Here is a 7,076-nt window from a genome sequence, read left to right on the forward strand (position 1 = left end):
TGTCAGATTTTCAACGAACCAAGCCTCCCAGTTTCAGTCAAGTTATTGATCCATTGGACGCTGATGATTGGTTAAGGACTATTGAGAAGAAACTGGAAATTGCTCGCACTGAAGAAGGAGACAAGGTTCCTTTCGCAATGCATTATCTTGAAGGAGCTGCCGTGATATGGTGGGATAATGCTAAGGCCATGTGGCCCGCGGACGAGGAAATTACTTGGACTAAATTCAAGGATCATTTCCGCAAGTATCATATTCCCTCCGAAATTATGAAAATCAAGCAGTACGAATTCCTCTCTCTCACACTCAGGGAAGCATGTCAGCCAGCGAGTAACTGAATAAATTCAACCATTTGGCCCGCTACTCACTCTATGATGTGGCCACCGAAGAACGGAAGGTTGACAGATTTCTTGGAGGACTGAATCAGCATCTCAGGTGCACTCTCAGCATGTTTGATTTTCCAGACTTCCAAACTCTGGTAAACAAGGCTCTCATCGCAGAAAGGGAAAACAAGCTCATGCACGACAACAGGCCAGCTAATAATGATCACAAGCGCAAATTTGAGCCTAAGAAGGATATGCAACCAGTCCAGAAGGCTCGTACATGGCAACAGACTCAGGTTGAGTACAAACCCAACTGGCAGCAAAATGTCAACAAGACCACCGCTCAAGTCAAGAATATCGTGACCAGCCCGGTACGAGAAGATTGTCAGTGCAACAATTCCTGTTTCAGTTGTGGGCAAACCGGACATTACGCCAGATAGTGCCCCAAGAACGGCAAGCCAGCAGCTCCATTCCGTCCGCAAGTCAACTATCTGGAGCCATATCCTGGCCCGAGTGCCATACAAGGGCAAATCCACCATATCTCCGCCGATGAAGCCCAAGAAGACCCGCAAATCGTCATTGGTATGTTTCCTATTAATAACATACCTGCCATAATTTTATTTGACTCTAGGCCTTCCCACTCTTTTATTTCACGGAGTTTTGCTGCCCAACACAAATTTCCTTACTCAATTTCAGGAAAACATATGCTGGTACAATCCCCGGGATCCTTGCTCAGAAGCAATTTGGTCTGCCGTAATCTGGAAATTGATATCAAGGGGGTCATATTTCCAATGTCTCTAATAATCATTGATTCTGACAAATTGGATATTATTCTAGGAATGAATTGGTTGACTCAATACCAAGCATGCATCAACTGTGCGACCAGAGAAGTTACCATGGCAAATCAGGAGGGTCGCACTGTAATTTTTTATGCCCGCAAAAGCATACCCAAGAAGGATATGGTTTTCACCGCCGTGGCAGAAGAGGTGGAATTGATTCCCGATGTATTTCCTGAGGAATTACCAGGAATGCCGCCAAATAGAGAACTGGAGTTTGCAATTGACTTGGTGCCTGGAACCACACCGATACACAAGAAATACTATCGGATGCCTTCATCAGAATTGGTGGAATCAAAGAAACAACTGGATGAGATGCTGCAGAAAGGATACGTCTGCCCAAGCTCTTCACCGTGGGGATCACCCATGATATTCGTGGATAAAAAGGATGCAGTCTTCGGATGTGCGTAGACTACCCACAGCTGAATGACGTCACCATCAAAAATAAGTATCCGCTACCAAGGATTGATGATTTTTTTGATCAACTCAGTGGGGCCAAAGTATTCTACAAAATTGATTTGAGGACCGGATATCATCAACTCAAAATCAAGAAGGAAGATATTCCCAAGACCGCGTTCACCACTCGGTACGGTCTCTATGAGTATACTGTTATGTCATTCGGCCTCACCAACGCCCCAGCCTTCTTCATGCATTTGATGAATAAGGTGTTTATGGACTTCTTGGACAAATTTGTGGTGGTGTTCATCGATGACATCCTCATTTACTCAAAAAGCAAAGACGAACACAAGGACCACCTCCGAGCAGTTTTGCAGAGGCTCTGCAATCATCAGCTTTACGCCAAGTTCAGCAAATGTGAGTTTTGGCTCAAGCAAGTTGGATTTTTAGGGCATGTTCTCTCGGCAGAAGGGATATCCATGGATCCAAGCAAGGTAAAAGATGTACTTGATTGGTCCGCACCCACGACAGTCTCAGAAATCCGAAGTTTCCTTCCGAATATTATCGCCGTTTTATTGAAGGATTCTCCAAGATTGCCAAACCCATGACAGAGCTCCTAAAGAAGGATAAGAAGTTTGAGTGGACTGAGGACTGCGAACGGAGTTTCAAGGAGCTAAAAACTAGATTGACGTACACACCAGTATTGACTCTTCCCGACATCTACCGCGGTTTTGATGTCTGCTGTGACGCCTCCAGAAAAGGCCTTGGATGCGTACTTATGCAAGATGGCAAGGTTGTGGCTTATGCATCCCGACAACTATGACCACACGAGGGAAATTATCCCACTCATGATTTGGAATTGGCTGTGGTGGTGCACGCTCTAAAGATTTGGAGACATTATCTTATTGGAAAGAGGTGCCGGATATTTACCGACCACAAGAGTCTCAAGTATATATTCACTCAGCCCGATTTGAACCTTCGTCAGCGAAGATGGCTCGAGTTGGTTAAGGATTACGACCTCGGTATTAATTATCACCCGGGCAAAGCTAATGTGGTTGCTGACGCTCTCAGCCGCAAACTGGCCAACCTAAATGCTCTAAGGGAATCTTTGCCTCCTGAGCTTTATGAAGAAATTGCCCGGCTTAATTTGGTAATCATGGATGCTAGTCTTGCCAGTATATTGGAAGTGGATCCTACCCTCGAAGAAGAAATTCGCAGCGCTCAAGCAAATGACAAATCATTGCAATTATATGCCAAGTGTATGCAAGCAGGACAGACACAGGATTTCTCTAGAGATCAGCAAGGTACGCTGAGATTCCAAGGAAGGATTTGCGTACCCAGCCAAGAAGGTCTGAGGAAGAAAATATTGACAGAAGCACATGAATCGCATACTCAATTCACCCAGGTGGCACTAAAATGTACGAAGACCTTCGTCAGGTATTCTGGTGGAACGGAATGAAGAACGACATCGCTTACTTTGGGGCTTGTTGTGATATATGCAACAAGGTAAAGGCGGAACACCAAAAACCCGTCGGACTCCTTCAACCGTTACCTGTATTCCAATGGAAATGGGACGATGTGTGCATGGATTTCATCACCGGTTTACCAAGGACTCACCGAGGAAATGACGCAATATGGGTCATAGTGGACACCTTAACGAAGGTGGCACATTTTCTTCCCATCCGGACCACCTACTGTGCCGATCAACTTGCACAATTGTATGTGTCCTGAATCGTCAGTCTGCGTGGAGTACCAAAGACTATCACTTCGGATAGAGGATCTCTCTTCACTTCAGCATTTTGGTCCCGACTACATCAAGCCTTGGGAACTGCTCTGAAATACAGCACGTCTTATCATCCCCAGACAGATGGACAAACTGAGCGAGTAAACCAAATACTCGAAGATATGCTCGGGCATGTGCATTGGCCCAAGGGCCCAAGTGGGAAGACTGTTTGCCATACGCCGAGTTTTACTACAACAACAGTTTCCAGACCAGCTTAATGATGTCACCTTTTGAAGCTCTGTATGGCCGTAAGTGCCGCACTCTGCTGAATTGGTCTCAAACCGGGGACAACCATATTTTCGGAACTGATTTGATGCTCGAAGCTGAGAAGCAAGTCAAGGAAATCCGAGACAGACTGCAGTTGGCCAAATCTCGACAGAAGAGCTACTATGACGCCAAACACCGTCAAATCAGCGTCGAACCCGGAGAACACGTCTATCTCCGAGTTACCCCTATGAAAGGGGTTAAGAGGTTTCAGACCTGAGGAAAGTTGGCACCCAGATATATCGGTCTGTTTCCAGTCATGGCCAAAGTCGCAATAGTTGCATAGCAATTGGAATTGCCACCCGAACTATCAGAGGTACACAGTGTGTTTCATGTCTCACGGCTAAGGAGATGTATCTCGCCACCGGAGAAAAGGACTGATATGGCCGAGATAGAATTGGCTAAGGATTTGACGTATGAGGAAAAGCCAATCAGAATACTGGATGAGACAGAAAGAGTCACCCGCAGCAAAGTGCTAAAGTTTTACAAGGTTCACTGGGAACATCACACCAAGGAAGAGGCAACCTGGGAAAGAGAGGAATTTTGAAGGACTGCCTACCTAGGATGGTTTTCCCAAGAAACCGGATCTCGAGGACGAGATTCATCCTAAGTGGGGGAGGTTTGTGACAGCCTGGATTTTGCCTTCTCTCTTTTTCCGGACATGGTTTTGCCTTTGCCTTGGATTTGAGTTTTGGAATCAATTCAAATGGACTTGTCACTTGGGCATGCCCTTGACTTTCACCCAAGTGACCTATCTACTTCTCCTTCAATCTCATTTCTCTGAAAAAATCCCCAAAATAATCAAATGAATATTTTTCCTAAAAGAAAAATATTCATTTTCTCTTCTAAAGCCTATTTCAGAAACTAGTGCTCCAAAGAAACCCCATTTTCATCACTCCAAAAATTCTGAAATAATTCTTGAATATTCTTTGAACCATGGCCCACCTTCCCAAGCAAAAATATTGCATGACTTTTTGTAATATTTTTGCTACAGGAAATAATTTCTCTTCTGGTCCAAAATTGAACTTTGTACAGCAAGTGCATTTTTCCTTGATCCTTTGGCCCTGATTTTTCTTGAGCCTCTTCACCCTCCTAAGAGCACCATAACCCCAGGAGATCAGCCCTAATGGCCATCTAGAAGCTATCCAAACGTAGCAGCCAAGTTTCTGTCCAGAAACTTGCCAAGATGGTAGAGTCACATCTGGTCGGCCTGGCATTGAGCCCTCAGCTTCCCTAGACCTATCACTGCATGGACTTTAGCCCAAACAAGGTTTGGCCGATCGTGGGCGTCATTTTGACCATGCCAGGGTGGTGACCGCGTGTGGACACGGGGTCTAGCAGGTGCTCGACGCGCTCTGAGTAGCGCCAACGCCTCTGTTCGGCGCGTGCTCGAGCCAGAGCTTGCCGACGACTGCCGCACCGCGCCACCAGCCTCGACTCATCACCTTTGACCCATCCCTGGTGCTCGCCGACGCCGGAGACAACGCAGCAAGCACGGGCACGTCGCGGCCAAAAGCCACAGTGCGCTTGTGCACTTGTTTTCTTCTCCCCCTACCTCCTGTGCTCGTCCGCGAGCGTGGATAGCTCCCACCTACACACTGAGCCTTTGCCCCCTCCCTCCGGTGCCTTTCGTCGCCGTTCGCCGGTCTCCAGAGAACTCCGGCGGCGCCACGTATCCCCCCTCTCGCTCCGGGTATATATAGAGCCATTCCCTTTGCTCCGAAGCCTCACACCGAACCACCCAACCAGCACAACCGCGTAGAGAAGCCGTAGCCTGATCGGGCAGGCCTCTGGCCGTCGACCTCGACCAGAGCTTGCCGGCGATCCCCGCAGCCCAACCACCCCACTCCAAAGCCCCTCCAGCCCTATCAACCTCTCAGGCGCGTCGTTGGGGATCCTCTGGTGTCTCCTGAACGCCGCTGAGCCCCTGGAGTCGCCCCTTGATGTCGCCTTCTTCCTCTTCGGCAAGAACCGTCCGCCACCGCCGCTTGCGAGCTTGATTGCAAGCAACTCCGGCCATCCCCCGGCAAGCCACGGGTACGGGAAGGTGCGCCCCGATCCCCTCTCCACTTCTATCCCTCTGGTTTTGCCCAAAACCACTCGTCGCCGGCATAAGATCCGGCGGAGCGCCGCCACGCTCTGTTTCCTCTCTCCCCCTCTCTTACCTGACCGGTGGGGCCCGATGTCAGCCTCACCACTCGCACCCGAAGCGGTACGAGTGGAGGCGTATCCTGGCTTTACGCCATCGACGTCACCCCGCCCCCCAGGTTTTCTGATTTATTCAAACTAATTCAAATCTTTGACCACAACTTTGACAAGTGATAACTCCTAGCTCCTAAGTCCAAATGAGTTGATTCTTTTTGCATTGTGTTTGTTTCAGAAAGCTCTAGCAGCACACCAAAATGTGGAATTTTCCTAGCTGTCTAGAATTTCTCGTGATTTTCCGAATGGTTTTTGATATTTTGTTTTGTGGTTTTTAAATATTTTCAGAAGGAGGATCTTGCCTTGAAGATAACCAGGAGGAGTGTGACCCTCCTCTGCACTAAGGCAAGCCACACTAGCATTTGGATGGTGTCATTTCAATATCTATGATTGTTTCTACTTAAATATGAGTTCTTATATGCATTAATAAATTTGTTAAATGAATATGGTTGTTTGCTACTTACTTTGTCATGCTTGAAATGCTTGTTTAAGTTACTGGTTGAAAGCATGGACTAGTTTGGTCTAGTAGAATAAAATTTTGCCTTAGTGGTATAGCTATTATAAATAATGATAGTTCTTTTGTTAAGTGATATCTTTATATAAATTATGAGTTAGTAAAAATATTGCATGATAATAAAAGTTGAGTGAGAACCAGTAAAGTTTAATCATGAGTAGTGCAAGAAAGTTATGTTGATAAGTTTGATCTGTACATGGGAGTTGTATGCTTTGCATGTTGATTAGTTGCATGATCATGGCATCGTATGACTTGGTAGTTTAAATTTTTATTCAAGTTAAACCTGTTAATAAGTCCACTTGAATATGACGTTGATCAAGTCATGGTGCCACTGAATCGGGTTTTCTCAGTGCGACCACATTTACCTTGTGGGAGGTATTGATTCGGCCCTTTGTTGTGCCTCTCGCCGGTGCCTCCAATGAGGGAAGGTTATGGGCGTGCATACCCTGGCCCGGTAAGCAGACATAACCTTGTGTGCCCGTTTGTTTTTATGGTACTTGTCCCCGTTTGGGACCGTTTTGCCATGACGGTGGCCGTTGGTGTCTTTGGTATACACGGGGCCACCCAGGACATAGCCCTGAGAGGGAGTTTGTCGGAGTGGCCGGGAGAGTGTCATGACAAGGGGAGGGTTTTTTCAGAATGTCGTGGTCCACCCGAATGGGTGGGCGAGGCCGTGGATTCCGTGGTGTGGGTAAAGTGCGCTACCTCTGCAGAGTGTATTAAATCTATCGATAGCCGCGTCCTCGGTTATGGGCACAACT

The sequence above is a fragment of the Aegilops tauschii genome, chromosome 2 (genome assembly GCF_002575655.3).
Source record: "Aegilops tauschii subsp. strangulata cultivar AL8/78 chromosome 2, Aet v6.0, whole genome shotgun sequence".
In the NCBI taxonomy this organism is placed as follows: domain Eukaryota; kingdom Viridiplantae; phylum Streptophyta; class Magnoliopsida; order Poales; family Poaceae; genus Aegilops; species Aegilops tauschii.